The sequence below is a fragment of the Felis catus genome, chromosome D2, assembly GCF_018350175.1.
Source record: "Felis catus isolate Fca126 chromosome D2, F.catus_Fca126_mat1.0, whole genome shotgun sequence".
NCBI classification, from domain to species: domain Eukaryota; kingdom Metazoa; phylum Chordata; class Mammalia; order Carnivora; family Felidae; genus Felis; species Felis catus.
The window spans coordinates 49147949-49166970 of NC_058378.1; the positions used below are offsets into that span (position 1 = coordinate 49147949).

The 19022-nt window shown below is 43.4% G+C and overlaps 2 long non-coding RNA genes across 3 annotated transcripts; both read left to right on the forward strand.

Moving 5' to 3' along the window:
- Window positions 1–1056: 1056 nt before the first annotated feature.
- On the forward strand, window positions 1057–2017 carry LOC109492914. Of its 2 annotated transcripts, none has more exons than XR_006587118.1 (2): window positions 1057–1189; window positions 1759–2017. It is a non-coding gene; the product is annotated as an uncharacterized LOC109492914 (long non-coding RNA). The 2 variants fall into 2 exon arrangements; XR_006587119.1 differs by having other exon boundaries at window positions 1058–1189; window positions 1756–2017.
- Window positions 2018–13686: 11669 nt separating this feature from the next.
- LOC109492917 lies at window positions 13687–15995 on the forward strand. The gene is made up of 2 exons (XR_002146897.3): window positions 13687–14829; window positions 15502–15995. It is a non-coding gene; the product is annotated as an uncharacterized LOC109492917 (long non-coding RNA).
- Window positions 15996–19022: the final 3027 nt, after the last annotated feature.

Consider the following 19022-nt stretch of genomic DNA (forward strand, 5'->3'; position numbering starts at 1 on the left):
CTTCCTTCTGTTCCTTGAACACTCCAAGACCATTCATGTCTCAGGACCTTTATTTATACAGGAAAAATAGATCTTTGCCAGATCTCTACCTGGTTGAGTCCTTATCATCCTTCAGGTATCAGTTTCTTTCTCCTGTACTCTTAAGGAATTTCCCTAATCACTCTACCTAAAATGCAACTCCCTTCCTGCCCAATCCCTCACTCCATTTCCCCATCTCAATTTTTTGGTATCATTGAGACCAAATGCAATGATTCTTCTCTCTTAGAATATAAAGTCAGTGAACTAAGTGATCTTACCCCTAGGATCTCCATAAAGGATGGGTGGGTGGATGGATGAGTGGGTGGATGGATGGGTGGATACATTCAAGAATCAGTAGGCACTTCTGTAATTCTGTTATAACACTGAAAATCTGAACGCTTATCTGCTTAATGTCTGTGTTCTATTAGAATATGAGTTCTAAAAGACAGAGACTGGGTTCCTGTACACTTGGTGCCTAAAACTATGACACAAGTCTTCTGCTGACTTAGTTCAATTCATGTCTGTGTTGTCCTATGTTCTTGCTGCAGTGGTTCTCAAATTCTGTTGTTCAGTATAATCACCGCTTACCCCATTCTCTCTACTTTCCCTATGGCAGATTAAAGGTAACCACGATTCCTTTGATTCATTCCCACTGAGAAGTGGGCTCTGATTACCTTCCCCTTAGATATGGGCTGCTCTTGGTGATTTGCTTGACCAACAAACATGGCAGAAAGGAATTGCTGGGATGTCAAGATTAGGTCATAAAGAACATCACAGCTTACATGTAGGTCTCTTGGAAGTCTCATTTGCCATGCTATGAGGCACATAGGCCACATGAAGAGTCTATGTTTAAGAGCTCCAGCCAATAATCCCAGCATTAGCTCTCAGACAGGCAAGGGAGCCATCTTGGATGTCTTGCCCAGTTGAGACTTCAGATAAATACAACTCCAGCCAGCAGGTGATTACAACCACCCACTCAACCACAGAACAATGAAAGAGAATCAATTATTGTTTTAAGTCACTAAGTTCTGGATAGTTACTAGGCAGCAAGGGCTAACAGGAATAGTCTCTAATCAATACCAAAGTAAAGAAGTAACAATAAAACAGAAAGGACATTGGGAACTATGTTCTCTAGTCTTAGCTCTGCCTCCAGTTAATTGTGTGGGTTCAGGTAAGTCATGTAACTCCTCTAGGTCTTATCTGGGAAAATATTTTAGTTTAAGAAGTAGATCAGTTACCTGTTAAGTCTAAGTCATTTGCACTCTATGTATACATTTTTTAATTTGTTTTTATTAAAAATTTCTCTTATAATTAAATAACATTATTTAATTCATATTGTCTTGTAGGAAGAGTAAAAGATAAATGTCACCAATATCACATTTTTGCCCTGGGTCAGTCCAGCCTAAGGGATAAAGGAAAAATGGGACACCAGATTACCATTCTAGAGGGATTCTTTCATGGTAAAGACTCAGGCCTGCTACAGAGATAGAATCAAATAGCCAAGCTGCCAATAATTAAGATGTGCCTATTAGAAATAGGATGTTGACCCACAGTCAAGTAACAGGAAGGGTTTTGTGGCTGTATTGTTTGGCTTTGTTTTGTTTTTGCTTTTAAATAAAGGGTTTGATTATGTTAGCAAGTTGCTTGTTATACAAGGAGAGCACTAGGATTCAGTGATGACTGATACCCTTCCAGCTCTGATATCATAATTCCAGGATTTTTGCTTTGTTTCTAAAGCAGAAACTTGATCATGTGGGCTCCCTGCTCAAAATCTGTCAGGCTCCTATTGTCTACTGCCAAAAGAACAATTCAAGTTCCTCATGCTTGAAGCTCTTCATGTGGCCCAGCTCCTCCCTCACTACCGCCACCTCTTCCTGTCTAGAACCCTGTCTGATCACACTGACCACGAGTCCTTACTGAGATGCCATTCCCCTTCTCCCTCGGGATGCTCGTCTCCTAAATGGCAGGGGCTGAGTAAAGCTGTTTTGTGCAGGTTGCATTTGCTGGCTTCTATATTACTCCTGGCTCACTTCCTGTTGAACTTCCCTGAACTGTACTGCCCTGGGATTAGGAAATGATTTAAGACAAACTGGCTTTAAGACTACCCGACCTCAGGGTTAAGAGCCTGGCTTTGCACTGACCGCTGGCCATGGGGATTGGTTTTGGTGTACCTGATTCTTGGTGCACCCTCCTCACGCTTGGAGACCTCCTCCCCATAATGCAATTAACAGAAAGTCTTCAGTCCTTTCCCCCTCGCAGACCTGCCAGGTGCTTCCCCACTCATCCCTGCAGACAAGACAACAAGGGCTGACACGCACCACTGGGCTGCCATGCCGCCGTCTCCCCTGCTGTCAGCATCAGAAACATTTCTGCTCCTTCTCAAGTCTCTCTTCAAATGCTTCCTGTTCTTGGAATGAGCACTTAACACAGAGGTCAGTCCTCAGTAAGGAGCAGCTATTTTTTACATCGTTTCCTCACCCACTTTTAAAATCACAAAAATAATTTTTGGATAAGTAAGACATAACCGATATCAAAAAGGTATTGTTGGTCAGAGGCAAAAAATTTGAAGTTTCTCATTGCATTCTTATTTTGTCCAGCTTCTTAATATTTGGCATGAATAGCACTCAATGCCAAGTGGTCTTAAAAAATAACCCAAGAAACTATTTTCCCTCTAGTTTGCTCAGTAAGTTCAGCATGTCTCTCTTTTGGAATTATAAGTGTATTCTTCTGAGCATGTATATGAATATAAAATTGTCACAGTGTCTCAGTGCTGTGGGAAGTTATTATGTTTTTATGCATTAAAAATTTTCCGATTTTAAATGCCAAAGGAAATAAATATTATGACGGAGGACTCAATCCCATCTCTGTCCCCTGGCCACCCAACCACCTACCTAAGTTTTTATATTAATATATTAAGTTCTCCTTCTCTAGAACCGATCATTTCCTCCTTTTAGCCCTGTAATGTCTATCATTGGGTCACTAAGATATTGCAATTATCGTTCTCCACACTCGATTGCAAGCATCTTGAAAACAGGGAATGAGTCTCATCTATCTTTATGTCACTAGCACGTACTGTGTGGGGAAACCGATCCTAATAATTAAGGAAATAAATAAATTGCACATCCTCGTGTGAATTTGGGAAGTCAGGGGGTCAGAAGCCACCACGTCTGTGTCCCTTTTCTTCGTATTTCCAGAGCAGCAACCAAGGCTCATCTCAGCAGCTTCAGACATGTTCCCTGCCCTCCCCACACGCCAGGCCCCCCGGAACAGAGGAAGAGACCAAGATAGGCATCAGGCAGTCAGCCTGATCTGGAGCCACAGGCCTTGCTTGGTTCTGGTTATCACATCTGTTACGTGAGCAGATGATTTGAGAGAGAGAGAGAGAGAGAGAGAGAGAGAGAGAGAGAGAGAGAAAAGGCCACTCTATGGCCCTCATGTTTTGCTCTCGGAGGGAGGAAGCAGGAGGCTTTCACCAAATGAATGAACAAATGAGCACGCTGTTCATGCCCCAAGCACACAGCCCCCTGGTATGTCTGGCTCCACCAGAGTCCTGAAGGTGAACTCTGAGACAATATTTCTTCCTCCTCTAGGAAATATTGGTGGGGAGAAAGACACCAAAGAGGGAATCAGTCAAGAGGAGATTCTGGAAAGTTCTTAACAATTGGCAGTTTGGGGTTTGTCCTTTGCTGTTTTCGCAGAATGTTTGAGAAAACAGACAACATAAATTGGTACTATGTAAAGCATAGAAGGTCCTGTAAGTTACAGTCCTGGTGCATCAGTCAGAATGTGCCCAACTTTTTCACTCCAGAGTGTCAGCCTTCCTCAGAGTAATGATGCCTTCTGAGGGTAACTGCCCAATCTCTCTTACTTCCACCATCCCTCCCGGACTTCTCTCCAATATAGTTTCTGGATGGATGTGGAGAGGAATCACATAGTCTCATAGCAGTGGAGGGAAGGCGATGAGTTCTAGAGCCTACACGCAGGTGCCAAACAAAAATTCTACTGTGTGAAACAGTTAGTTGACCCAGTGCTAGGAACCAGCTACATGCGGAAGTCTATCATTCCTTACCTCAGTTGGGCCCAGCTTTCCCTCTCTGCAGAATCAGCTGACCTCCGAACAGCCCCATGATGGTACCTCACACTCCTCACCTGTGCCAGGAGCCCCAGTCTCTGATATGCAGTAACTGTTCATCATGATGAACCCTATGGTGGGCCTACCGGCTGTCAACTCAGCATCCCCCACAAACAGGAGCCCAAGGTTGAACAGAGAATCCTATGGGATCCTTCTCCGGCTGACCCCACTTTGCATGGCAACTGCCCCTTAAGCAGGGAGCAGGGTGCAAGCAACCCCTTGTCCCCTTCCTCAGTAGCCCTCTCTGTTTTCCAGCGTATCTGCTGTCTGGTGCAAAAGCCCAGGGAGCAAACATCAGTGTGCCCATCTGCTTATCTCCTCCCTCCTGGCCCCCTCCTCTACAATTGTCTCCAACAGAAGATGCAAAACTCCCTTCTTTGTTGTCTTCATCAGTGCCTACTTGAGATTCATGGTTAATCCATAATGGCAGGATTTTTCACAGCTCTGTGAAAGGATCTCTATCGAGGCAGATGGACACCAGAGGGAAAAAGTTGTGTGGCTGGAACATGTCAGAAAACTAGCACATTTTTCTTCTAAAAGAGGACACTCCCTAACACTGTCTGGGGAATTCTGCAGAAGGATCCCTTTGTTGAGGCTGAAGGAAACCCCCCACACCCTAGGGAGAAGCTGGAGCCAGAATCCCACCCTGTGTGTTTCTCTGCAGGGGACAGGGGGTGCAAGTAGACTGAGGTCCAGCTTCCAGGTGGAAAGGAAGGCTTGGCGCATCTGGAAGACCCTGGGCACCAGGACACTGTGGACAGGCACTCAGCTGTCCCATTCTCTCCCACTGATGGTGACTGGCCCTGAAGAAGGAAACCAAACTGTTGCTCCAGGGACTGTTAATAGGTTAATTTTAGGTAACTGAATCAGAGGGTAATGGGGACACCGGTGAAGTGAGTGCTTTGCTTGCACAGAGCTTGCAGGGAGGGCTCTGCCCCCCTGTGGATTGCCAATGGTCCTGGGCCATTAAGCATGACCTACCACCCTTGTGGAGAACACAAAGCCCCGGGAGCTTCTGCTTCCAGAATAAAAGAACAAGAATATCTCCTGGATTGTGGACATTCTATCAGGAAGTAACCAGAGAGCCCTGACTGCCAATTCTCCTTTGAAGATGGAAAGCAAAAACAAACACAAACCTAAAACAAAGACTACAAACCACTAAAAAAATAAAATAAAATAAAAATAACTATTTCAAGGAGGGGTTATGAAGAGAATGCCAAGGATGGAAAGAAAAAAAAAAAAAGAATGGGGTGTGTTGTAAATCAGCTCCTTTTTTATGCACCTGCCAATGTTTCAGGGTATGACAAGACAAGTAATTGTGGGACGCAGTCGCCAGAAATAGAATTGCTGAGCTCCAAACTGGAGTTGTGGCAGGAGAAAATGCCCCTAGAGTCTCTCGAAACAACCCACGGCCCCAGTCTTGTTAGGATTTAGCTGAAATGTTGAGAGAAGACCTTCGGGGTCCAAAGACAAAAGAAGGTGGGTTGATGGTCAGAGTGTGTGAAGGCTCGTTTTCTTTTCTTTTTTTTTTTTAATTTTTTAAGTTTTTAGTCAAATTCCAGTTCATTAACATACAGCGTCATATTAGTTTCAGGGGTGCAATTTAGTGATTCATCACTTCCCTGCATCACTCGGTGCTCATCACCACAAGCACACTCCTTAATCCCCACTTTCTATTTTACCCATTCCCCCACCCACCACCCCTCTGGTAACCGTCAATTTTTTCTCCGTAAGTAAGAGCGTGTTTCTTGGTTTTCCTCTCTTTTTTCCCCTTTGTTCATTTGTTTTCTTTCTTAAATTCCACATATGAATGAAATCATGGGGCATTTTTCTTTCTCTAATTGACTTATTTCACTTAGCATAATACGCTCCATCCATGTTGTTGCAAACGGCAAGGTTTCATTCTTTTTATGGCTGTGTAATATTCCGTTGTGCACATATAAACCACGTCTTCTTTATCCACTCATCAGTCGATGGACATTTGGGCTATATCCATAATCTGGCTATCGTAGATAATGCTGCTGTAAACATCGGGATGCATATATCCCTTCTAACTAGTACTTTTGTATTCCTTGGGTAAACACCCAGTAGTGCAATTTCTGGATTGTAAGGTGGTTCTATTTTTAACTTTTTGAGGAACCCCCATACTGCCTTCCAGAGGGGAGCCACATTTTCTATCAAATCTGGGATGAGTGTGGCCCAAAATCCATCCTCTTTCCTCGCTCCAGGGAAGGTGCTGGCCCAAGGGAAAAAGTAGAAAGGTCTGAGTCAACAGACTTGAGTTTGAATCTTGACTCAGTCACTGCTGAAAACTCGGGGATGCGGCCAGGCAGATCTACAGAGAAGGCCCCTCAAGACATTCAGCATAGCCTGTGGCATGGAAGCCACAAGATTGAGTGGAACTAATTGTGGAGGAAGATGACTTTTCCCCTTGGATTTGGAGGATAGAGGGATAAATGCCAGCGTGCAAGTGGCATAAGGATTAACAGTGAACATCGTCTCTCCCAGCTCCGTGCCAACTGCCCCCCTCGAAAGCTGCGAGTCAAAGAGGACTTGGTTTCAGGCTACATCCCTGCAGGTATTTCCTTTATTATATACAGGCCCCCTACTAGCAGTTGGGGAGAAAATGATGAAGGCCAAATGTAGCCTTTTGTCACTGTGACCCATGAGATGGTCATCCTGCATAGATATGACCAATCTTGTCTGTGTACTGTCCTTGTTCCAGCCATTCCCACAGCTCCCCAACCTGAACAGTCCCAATCCTCCTCTCATCAGCTTGAGGCAGGCCACGTTTTCCTGTAACTTTCTGAGCACTTCATCCTCTAAAATTATTTTCAGCTCTGATATAAAACAATTTTCAGGGAAACATTCCTTCCCTGGTTACTCAGAGTTACTCAGAGTCTCCCTTGGGTGCTGCACCTTTTCTTGTCACAATCCCATGTGCTATCATAGCTGTTAAAATAGCTATGACTATTAGGGTACCTGGGTAGCTCAGTCAGTTAAGCATCTGACTTTTGATGTCAACCCAGGTCATGGTCTCATGGTTTGTGAGATCAAGTCCCACATCGGGCTCTGCGTTGTGTGTGGAGCCAGATTGGAATTTTCTCTCTCCCTTTCTCTCTGCCTCTCTCTCTCTCTCTCTCTCTCTCTCTCTCTCTCTCTCTCTCAAAATAATAAATAAACTTTAAAAAGTAGCTGTGATTATTTTTATTGACTCATCCCTAGTCCAAGAACTTATGAATGACAGCCCCATCCCAGCCCTCCCTTTTTCTTGTGGGTAAACACAGGGTAAAAACAGGGTAAACCTGGCAGACAGGTGGGTGAATTCAGGGTAGATCTGAGAAAGGGAGGCCTTGCCCACCAAAAGAAACTCTTGGATTGGCAATCACATTCAGTGCTGCTAGTAGTTATGATTACTTAATACCAAGGAGATAGTCCCACTTCCTGGTCCAAGAACACCACCCATATCCTTGTTTGGACAATTCTTACTCATAGACTCACAATGTCCATTGTTTTATTTCTCTGCAGGTGAGCTTGGGTAACTGTTATTGAATGTGATTATACACAGAGTACAATTGTAACTTATGACTGTTATTTGCCTTCCCTCCAGCTCCATGACCTTTAGCATAGGTCCTCATAATCTTTCACGCTGACTTTGCCTTCTTGAACTAGCTTACTCTATGTGTGGAATGTATATGTGTGTGTGCACATGTGTGTGGGGGGGGACACTGTATGTATGCATGTGCTGGATGTGTGGAGGGTGTCTGGATGTGTGGTGTGTGTGGAAGGGATGTGTGCGCGTGGTATGTGTATATGTGTTGTGTGAGGGAGGCAGTGTGCAGCGTATGTGTGTATGGTATGTGTGGGATGTGTATGTGGAAGGGAGTGTGTATGGTATATATGTGACCATGTTGTATATATGTGTGGGGGGGGGGGGGTTGGTGTGGGTGTATGTGTGTGTCTGCCCCTTCACCGGATTCTGATTGGTAGAATCTTGTTTTTTACTCCAAGTTCAGTATAGAACCTAGAGCATGGTAGGCACTCCATAAATGTTTGAATGTTGAATTAAATTGAGACTCGTGGTTTATCATTTCCAATTCCGAAATAGAATATGGGCACCTGGACACTGTCATAAGCTTCTTGAGAGAGAAACTTGCCTTGGTTGAGTCTTAATGCTCCAGTCATCTCCATGAGGGTCTGCAGTACGTGTGTGAGGTGACTACAAATAGAACAGTAGATATTTCTGCCCTTCCTCTTACCTAGTAACCACCCTGGCATTTTCCAGCCACTTCCACAAAGGCAAGGATTGCAATGGTGCAGACACATAAGCTGCAGCGATGTCTGCTCAGGTAGGAGGATGAGGACATGTGGACAGCTGGAGGGGTCAAGATTTGGGGTTACCTACTGCCCTGTGGAGGAAGATATTCTAAAGCTCAGGGGGCAGTAGGAAGACTCATGTATTTCAGGGCCCATGAATGGGGAGCCACTAGCAAGTTGGCCTTTCCCTTTGCATAACTATTTGATGTTTTTACATGGGGTAAAGTTCTAGAATCACTGGATCTCTTCCTTTTATAGCTACAAAAAGTACTTAAGAGGCATCTATCTTATCTTTGAAAATACCTATACATAAAACTATGAGCTTCTTTGATAATTTTTACATCTATATAGCTGTTGGAAGTTCTGATAATTTTGGAACAAATCATTATGAACTATCAAATAAAAGCACCAGTGAGAATGCGTCTGGCATCTCATGGCCGTCATAATTGTTACCAGTATAGATTTCATGCACGTATTCTCACTATATCTTCCCAACAACACTGTGGGTATTTATTACTGTTCATTTCTTTATACATGGAAACTGAGAATTAGCACACCTGAGATCACAGGTCCCAGCAGCCAGGTCTTCTGACTGCTGATTCCATCCTTTGCCCTTTGTATGAACAAATTTGCTAAGAGCACACCAAATAGAAACTCCTTCACTGGGAAGGGCTTTTGTTCCATAGCAGCCAACAAGTGCCACAGCTGTCTATGGGCCTGTGAAACCAGGGCTGGAAGCGGGGCAAGGCTTATCTTCCTTTGGGTCTCTTAGTAAGAATCTCAAAAAGAAGAAAATTTGATGGCTAGAAAGGACAGTACCCGCCACCCAACCTTACCTGCCAAGCAATGCTTCTGCCTCATCCTGAACACCCTGCATGAATGCATGACTTTACAAAGCAACTTAGTCACAGGACGTCTGTTCTCACAATCGTGTGGTTCTTCCTTCTACATGTTGGCCTCCTCTTGGACAGATGCAATTAATTTCTTCCACATGCCAACTCCCCCAGATAGTTATTTTCAATTCTGGACTGTATTCCAACCTATTTCCCAGTTCTATCAATTTTCAATCAACCCCACATTAAGGCAAGAAGCCATAAACCATCTCACCAAAATACCTCTGCACAATTTCCCTTTCACATGATATCAATCCTAAGATAGGTTCACTTATCCAAGTGTACACAGACCTAACTTTGAGTTTATTATTTAACAAGTGATAGTCATGTAAAATGGTGCTAGATGTGGGTTATCACGAAGGTGACTGAAATAGTTAACTGAAATGGCGATCGGAAACATTAACGGTCCTTGTTCATGTCTTGAACCAAATAACCAAACAAATCCAACTCTTCTAGACCAGTGAGCCTGTCAAATGAATGAATAACTGACTCGTTTCCAATAATCCAATCTTATGGTCACACAATACCTACTAAAGCAACTGATGATTATGGCTTCATTTTGTTGGGGCTCACAAACTACCACTTCTAAAAATCCATTATGAAATATTTCCTGAGATCGTTGTCACTCACTGCTCCATTGTTGGCAGAAGCCATTTTATTAAGTTTTGTTTTGCTGTACTTGTGTTTGGTTTAGGTGAAGACTCATTTATCCATCTTGTTTCTACTAACACATATCACTTTTTCAAGCCTCTGTGGTAAACTCCCTGGTGCTGATGAAAGTGACCACATCAGGGAGATTGGGATATATCTTTCAGCAAAACAAATATTAAGCTTATGAGCCAAGGGAAGGAAAGGGGCTTATGTGCTGGGTGTGGTAAAGGTGGGGAGAGATTTATAGAGAAAGGAAGCAGCAAATGCAAAAGGCCTATAGAAGAGATCATGGCATAATGCAAGAGCAACTCCTCCAAATCCAAGAGTGTTTTTAGGAAGACTATTAGGACCACTAAGAGAAAGGTGGTTAAGACTCATATAAAAGAATAAATATTCACTATGGACAACCAATTAGAAAATGTATTTTAAGAAAGAGGATTGCATTTACAATATTAAGAGTATGAATGGGGCACCTGGCTGGCTCAGTCGGTTAAGCGGCCGACTTCGGCTCAGGTCATGATCTCACGGTCCGTGAGTTCGAGCCCCGCGTCGGGCTCTGTGCTGACAGCTCAGAGCCTGGAGCCTGTTTTAGATTCTGTGTCTCCCTCTCTCTGACCCTCCCCTGTTCATGCTCTGTCTCTCCCTGTCTCAAAAATAAATAAAATGTTAAAAAAAAAAAAATTTAAAGAGTATGAAGTCTGCTGAAAAAATCCAACAGAAGAGGTGCAAAACCAATATGGAGAAGTTTTTTAAGCTTTTTTAAGAGACATATAAGAAGACCTAAGAAGCCAGGGCACCTGGGTGGCTCAGTTGGTTAAGTGTCCGACTTTGGCTCAGGTCATGATCTCACAGTTCATGAGTTCAAGCCCTGCATCAGGCTCTGTACTGACAGCTCAAAGCCTGGAGCCTGCTTTGGATTCTGTAACTCCCTCTCTCTCTCTCTCTCTCTCTGCCCCTTCCCTGCTTGTGCTCTGTCTCTCTCCCTCTCAAAAACAAACATTAAAAAAATTTAAAAGAAGACCTAATAAGCTGGATTGGACATTATAGTCATGGTTGTAGATTTTATCATCATATAGATATCAATTTTCCCTAAATAATTCACATGTGCAATGAAATTCCCATCAAAATTCCAAACAGGATTTTCATGGAACTTGTTGGAGTGATCAAAAAATTAACAAAATAACTAAGACAATTTTGTTTGAAGTCAAGAATAAAAGGAATGAGACAAAAAAAAAAAACTGACATACCATACCAAATATTGAGACTTATGAAAAAGCTGTAGTGATTAAAATGGTACAGCATTCACCAAGGGACTAATCTAACAAAAAGCCCAGAAATAGATCTTCAGATTTATGGGGACTTGAGATACAACAGAGATGGCATTATAGATCGGTTGAGAAAGAATGGGCTATTTATTAAATGGTGCCATGACAACCAGCCAAGCGTATGGAGAAAGAAAAATTTATCACACTATATCAAGTAATTTCAGATGGACTGAAGATTCTACCACTTGTGATCCTTAGCAAATTCTTTAACCTCCCCATCCCTAACTTCCTCATCCATAAAATGGGAATAATAATAACAGTACATAACTCTTATGGTTGTCATGAAGATTAAGTGAGGTAATTACTTGTAAAGCACTTAAAATAGCATCTGGCACATTGAAGTATTTGTTAAATGAGTAAATTAAAGTCAAATGTTAAAGACAAAACTGAAAACTTCTGGAGGAAAATATATGTACATATCTTTACGACATCAGGGAAAGTGAGAATTTTTAAAGCTAGATGCAAAAATCCTGAACATAATTACCAAGATGAAGGAATTGGACTACATTAAAGTTTACAAATCTCTACAACTAAAGATAGCAAAACTAACACTTAAAATCAACCAAGACTGAGAGAAGACACTTGTAACAGATAGAACAAGAAATATAGAGTATATAAAGGGAACCTACAAATAAGAAAAATAAAAATAGAAAATATGGGCAAAGAATATGAATAGACAGTTCAAAAAAGAAGAAATCCAAAGGTCAATAAGTGTATGAACTGGCTTATACTCCCTGATAATCAGGGAAACACAATGACTATATAATATCCCTTAGAGGCATCAGTCCAGCAATCCTTGGGGAAAAAGTGGAGAAATGGAAATGTTCATTTCCTGCTGTTGGAATTATAATTTAGATAACCATGTTAGGAAGAAATTTGGAGACATCCAGAAAGTTTAAGGCTTAGCATACCTAGAATCCAATATAACCTCCCTGCCATTATAACTAGGCTCACATCACACACAGCCTCCCCATTTCCATAAATGGTAACTCCAGTTTCCCAGTTGCTCTGATCAAATGTCTTGGAGCCATCCTTGACTCTTCTGTTTCTCTCATACCACAGCTGATCCCTCAGAAAACCTGTTGGCTTCATGTCAAAATATATCCAGAATCATACCATGTCTCATCACCTCCACCAAAAACCTCAGGTCCAAGCCCTGATCACCTCTTTCCTGGACCATCACAGCAACCCCTTACTGGTCTGTTTCTACTCTTGCCACCTTTTAATGTATTTTCAGCCAGAGTGGTCCTACTAAACTCAAGTCAGATCAAGTTACCTCTCAGCTCAAAATCCTCCCTTGGTTCTCCATTTCATTCAGAATAAAGGCCACTAATGTCAAACAGCCACAAGATCCCACACGATCTGGTCCCCATTCTTCTCTGACCTCATCTCCCACTATCTCTGCCACTGCTTGCCCTCTCTGCTCTAGTATATTGACCTCTGAGCTGGTCTTTGAATTTAGGGTATGCTTCCACTGCACGTCCTTTGCACTTGTGGCTTCCTGTGGCTAGAATTCTTTCTCATAAATCCATACCTCCTTGACAATCCAACACAATGGCATTTTCTCAATGAAGACTTTCCTGGACGGCTCTGTATAAATTCCAACAACACTTCCCCACATTCCCCCACCAATACATATACTCACATAATCTATAATCTTCTTCCCCACCTTATTACTTTCCTGTTCTTCTTGCATCCTTTCTTTCTTCCTTTTTTGGGGGGGGGGGAGGGAGTGAGAGGGAGGGGCATCTTTCTCATCTCTTTCACACGTAAGCTTTAGGAGGACAGGAATTTTGTCCCTCTGCTCACTATGATATCCTCTAGAAACAGTACCCAGTAGGGTACTTGTAGGCACTCAATAAATCTTGGTTAAATAAATAAATGACTACATAAATTATACAGCTACACTCTTCCAGGCATTGTTTTGGAGCTGGAAAATAGAAATGGAGGGGGAGAAGAAGAGGCCTCATCCTCAGGGAACTAATGATCTTCTGATGGGGAAAAAAAATGAGCTAATACATAAACATATGGATATATAATTTAAAATGATTAAGGATGTTAGGAAGGCAATTTCTTTTGTTTCCACCCCACTAGGCTGGGGGTTTTTTGTTTTGTTTTTGGGTGCTATATTAGCTGTGAAAGTGTGTCAACCACTTCATGACGATAAATCATTTCTTAGGTTTCTGACTCGCTCCATTAGAACTATCAGCCAGATTTCAAGAAGTCAGAAATATGCATTTCTGTCCTGTGTTCTAATGTCAAGGGGGATGTTACTCAAATTTTTCATGGATGACTGAGTGACAAACTGGAGAGCCCCTCCCTGTTTCTCAATCCCCCCCTTACAGATTGGCCCTGCTTCCAAATCACTGGAATGCGAGCATCTATCCCACCTGGTGGAGCAGATTCTGTGGGAGGTGGGGTTTCATGTCTTCCTTTGTTCATGGAATTTCATGAGGTTTCTATGACTAAAAAGGATTTCAGAAGCCCGCCTTGCAATGGTGAGATGCAGATGGCTTTTGGAACGTAAAGCCCTGAATCGCCAACTTTTCATCATTGCTTCCAGCCCAACCCTAACTCCACTCTCGGTTGCATTTAAAAAGTAGGTGAAAGATCTTGGGAAAAAAGCCACAGAATGCTTGAAGATTACACTAGATGAAATGAATTATCTTTATCAAACCCAGATAGAGAAGCACTCGCCCATGAGGGATTCCGCCACCAGGCCAGAGAGCGTTCTGTCTTGGAGAGGCACACCCTGAACTGTGCTCTTATGTAACTAGAAGGTTTTGTCTTTTCACCTCTTTCTTTGGCAGCCATGGATCTGGTTTTCATTGTCTTCACCACATGTTTTCTCCTTGCTGTATGTTGCGATTGTTGACTTATAGAGCATCAAAAAGAAACAAAACAAATCTCCAAACAGCAGAATTTGGCCAGAGCCGAAAGCAACTCGCAACGTTTGAGCTGAACTTACTTACTCAAAGCTGGGCAAAAAGACAGAGGCTTACAAAAATGCCTTTTGTTTGAACCAAATACTGAAGCCAAGGCATCTGTGTCCAGAAGTTCTTGTGCATGGATGAGCCTCCGATCCCAACCTGCAGGAAGCCAGCTGGATGAGGCTCTTGGCAGCTGTGTGTCAGAGAACCGAAGCAACAACCTGTCTTGCTTCAGCTTTCGAGTGTCTCTAGCCCCATGGAGCTTGGAGAGTCCTAACAGATTCCCTCATCCATGGCAACAGATCTATGCCCGGATTGAAACTGTGCTCACATTCCAGGAACACTGCATCCATTAACTCAGTGACATTCTATTACTCTACTAATTGCATCAGCCGTAATCTCAACTGCCCAAAGATGCCACGCCTGCCATTAAGACTTCACATTTAAATAATCTAAGCTTCCCCATGTCTCAGGCTCAGTAACCAGCACCCAGCTCAAGAAACAGAACGACTAGTGCCACAGAAGCCTCCCGCGTGCCGTCCTAAGTCGCTGCATCGCCAAGGGTAACCGCTGTCCTATCTTTTAACAGCATAGATGAATCCGCAATAGACCATTTAGATCACAATTATTGTAGACTTCTATGTGCAATCAATAAGTTATTCATGTTAGGAGTGCTTGGGTGGCTCAGTTGGTTAAGCGTCCGACTTCGGCTCAGGTCACGCTCTCACAGTTCGTGAGTTCTGTGCTGACAGCTCAGAGCCTGGAGCCTGCTTCGGATTCGGTGTCTCCCTCTTTCTCTGCCCCTCCCCCACTCGTGCTCTGTCTCTCTCTCTCTCTCTCTCTCTCTCTCTCTCTCTCTCTCTCAAAAATAAATAAACATTTAAAAAAATAAGTTACTTATGGTATACATCTTATTCCCTCTGCCACTTGCTCCATTCATTATCCATTTAGAGGCAGCAGAGCCAAGAGACATGAATCCCAAATGCCAGGGTTTGGTTCCCGGCCCCACCATTACTTACTCTTGTGACACCTCTGTTTCCTCATCTTGACAATGAGGGCAACAAACTAAGATTATTATGATAAGTAAATACGATATGTGTAACATTATCACTTCTGCCACATAGAAAGCAACTCATGAAATCTTTCCTTACTCTCTTACTTCCTTCTTCCATCCATTCCTCCCAATCTTCCTTTTTTCTTTCAGTCATTCATTCTTTTTTGTTTGTTTTCCTCAGGAGTGTCCCTGGAAGAAGCTTCTGGCACCTCCTCTCTATTGGCAGCTGCCCACACAGCCAGTTCCCAAGGGCAGGTCCCTGGCAGCTCTGGAGCTCCTGTTCTGTGTCTTCTCACACCATGTCCAGAGAACAGTTCACAGGGGGCAGACCCCCACCCCACGGGACAGGGCATGGCCCCAAGGCCTGCAGCGTCCACCCCACCCTGTGGGTGTCATTACCCTCCCCCAGCCTCTAGTCCCAATGGGGCAGACCACTGAGTGGAGGCTCTCCCCTCACAATGACCCCTGCCCTGGTCCCCACTCACCTTGTGTTTCCTCCCAACCTAAAGGGCACTGTCATGACCTCATGTTCCCTGGGCATTTCCTCCCTCGGCCCGCCGGTCAGTTCCCAGGTTCTTTCAGCTCTGTCACTTTCGTATTTCCTAAACCCACCACCACTGCCTTAATTCATTCTAACATTTTTCTTCCTTGATTACATACAATACCTGCATAACAGATCCTGCCTCTGATTGGGGTCCTCCTCATTTCAAGGTGTGAGCAGAGAGGTCAAGGCCTCCTAAGATCTGCCTTTCCTCTGTCCCGGAATGTCCCAGGTCCCCTCCTCCCTTGGTGCCTCAGCCCACACCTGTGCTTCTCAGCCTGAAGCCCCCACCTCTTCTCCATCCTCGGACCTGCCCCCCCAGTTCTGCCCCGGGGAGCACATCCCCCTGTCAGGGCCCACGTGTCCAGCGATGGGAGCTCAGTTGTGCACAGCCTGTCTTGCTGCCCTTGCTCCTGGAACCCCCCTGGTCTGCACATAAGGAAGCGGGTGATTGGGCAGTGCCCATTTTCCAGGCCTCTCCTGACTCTCTGCATACGCTGAGCTGTAACAGTGCCATGCCAGGCAGGGTGGGGACATGGGGACACGTGGAAGGGTGAGGAATGGTCCTCAACATCCAGATTCATGCCTGGCATCATGATCTCACCAGCCGAGGCTGGACAGGTGGTTTTAGGGCAGCTGCGTGAGCCAGCTGTCTCCTTACCCCCACCAGGGCCACCAGCTACCACAGCGCCTGTTAAAAGAGGCTCCTGAGCTCTGACGTTTCAGTGGGAATCAGACAGAAACCCGTTCCCTGACCCAGACTGGCAGGCAGTTCAAGGCCAGGCAGTGAAGTGGCATGTCCCCAGCAGCCTGCTGCCACCTAGCCTCTCACCAGCCAGTGAGGCACCTGCGCTCAGAAAGTGAGCTCTGAAGCCCCTTGGGTCCTAAATGTGACCTCACACAGAGGGAAAGAAGGCACTTTCCCAATTACTAAAAGAAAGAAAAATCAAAGAGAACATCAGCCACTTAGTAAAATACAGAAAACACAAATATCCATTCAAAGAAACATAAAACAGAGAAAGAGGATAGAAGTAAGAGCAAGTATATCTGTTATCATGATGCATGTAAGTAAGACACATTTGATTGGGGTAAAAAATTACCATATGCTACATGAATGAGGATGGCCGTCAGCAGAGCAACTCAGAAAGGTTGGAAGAGAGACAGGGCAGAGGTGTACCAGGAACCAGCCAGCGGAAATGAAAACAAAGCAGGGCCTTCCATATTAATATCACAAAACCAGTTGAATTTAAAGCTTAAAGGCATTAATATTACACTAAGACCATATTATACTAAAAAAGTATATAATCCAGAAAAAAACATTTGACTGTCATAATCCTTTATGTGTCCAATAATGTATCATTAAGTATCAAGCAAAAAATGCTATAAGTGGAAGAATAGGGCACCTCCTTATAGACACTCTCATTATGAAAAATAGCTTCCTGCCTGCAAAGGGAACCATCAACAAAATGAAAAGGGCAACCTACAGAATAGAAGAAAATATTTGTACAACATATATCTGATAAAAGGTTAATATCCAAAATACATAAAAGAATCATACAACTCAGTAACAAAAAAAAACAGACAATCCAATTAAAATACGGGCAGAGGATCTAAATGGACATTTTCCAGTGAAGATATATGGATTATCCATAGGTTCATGAAAAGATGCTCAACATTACCAGTCATCAGCGAATTGCAGATCGAGCCCACAATGTTGGAGAGAATGTGGAGCAAAGGGAAACTTTGTGCACTGTTGGTGGGAATATAAACTGGTACGGCCACTATGGAAACAGTCAGGAGGTCCCTCAGAAAATTAAAAATAGAACTACTCTATGGATCTAGCAATTCCACTTCTGGGTATTTATCCAAAAAAAAATGAAAAAACACTAACTCTAGAAGATATATGCACCCAAGTTTCATTGCAGTGCTTTCTTACAATAACCCAGATATGGAAACAGCCCAAGTGTCCACTGATGGATGGATAAAGCAAATGTGATATATACTACACATATATATACATACACACAATGGAATATTATTCAGTGATTTTTAAAAAATGAAATCTTGCCATTTGCAACAACATGGATGGAACTTGAGGGTATCGTGATAAGTGAAACAAGCCATAGAGAAAAAGACAAATATCATATGATCTCACTTACATATGGAATTAAAAAAGAAACAAAATCCACGCTCATGGATACAGGGGACACAGATTAGTGGTTGCCAGAGGCAGAGGGGTGGGGAGTGGGCAACATGGGTGAAAAGGGTCAAAAAGTACAAAAGAACAAACTTCCAGTTACAAGATAAATAAGTCTCTTTTTTTAAGTTTTTTTTTAAATGTTTATTTATTTTTGAGACAGAGAGAGACAGAGCATGAACGGGGGAGGGTCAGAGAGAGAGAGGGAGACACAGAATCTGAAACAGGCTCCAGGCTCTGGGCTGTCAGCACAGAGCCCGACACGGGGCTCGAACCCACGGACCGTGAGATCATGACCTGAGCCGAAGTCGGACGCTTAACCGACAGAGCCACCCAGGCACCCCATCTTTTTTTTAAGTTTTAAATGGGAGGGGGGCAGCACCTGGGTGGCTCAGTCTGTTAAGCCTCTGACCTCAGTTCAGGTCATGATCTCACGGTTTGTGAGTTCGAGCCCCACATCAGGCTCTGTGCTGACAGCTCAGAGTCTGGAGCCTGCTTCAGATTCTGTGTCCCTCCCCCTCTCTCTCTCCCACCCCTGCTTATGCTCTGTCTCTCTCTCTTTCAAAAATGAATAAACATTTTAAAAAATATATTTAAAAAGTTTTACATGGGGATGTAGTGGACAGCATGACAGTTACAGTTAATAATACCATATTTATATTTGGAAGTTGCTGAGAGAGTAAATCTTAAAAGTACTCATCACAAGAAAAAAAATGTTTTTGTAACTATGTATGGTAATAAGACTTCTTATGGTGACCATTTCACAATATATACAAATATCAAATTATTGCATTGTATACCTGAAACTAGTATAATGTCTACATAGGTCAATTATACCTCAATTTAAAAATAAAAAATAGCTTTCCAGGGGCACCTGGGTGGCTCAGTTGGTTAAGCATCTGACTCTTGATCTCACAGTTTGCGAGGTCGAGCCCCGCATCAGGCTCTGTACTGATGGCATGGA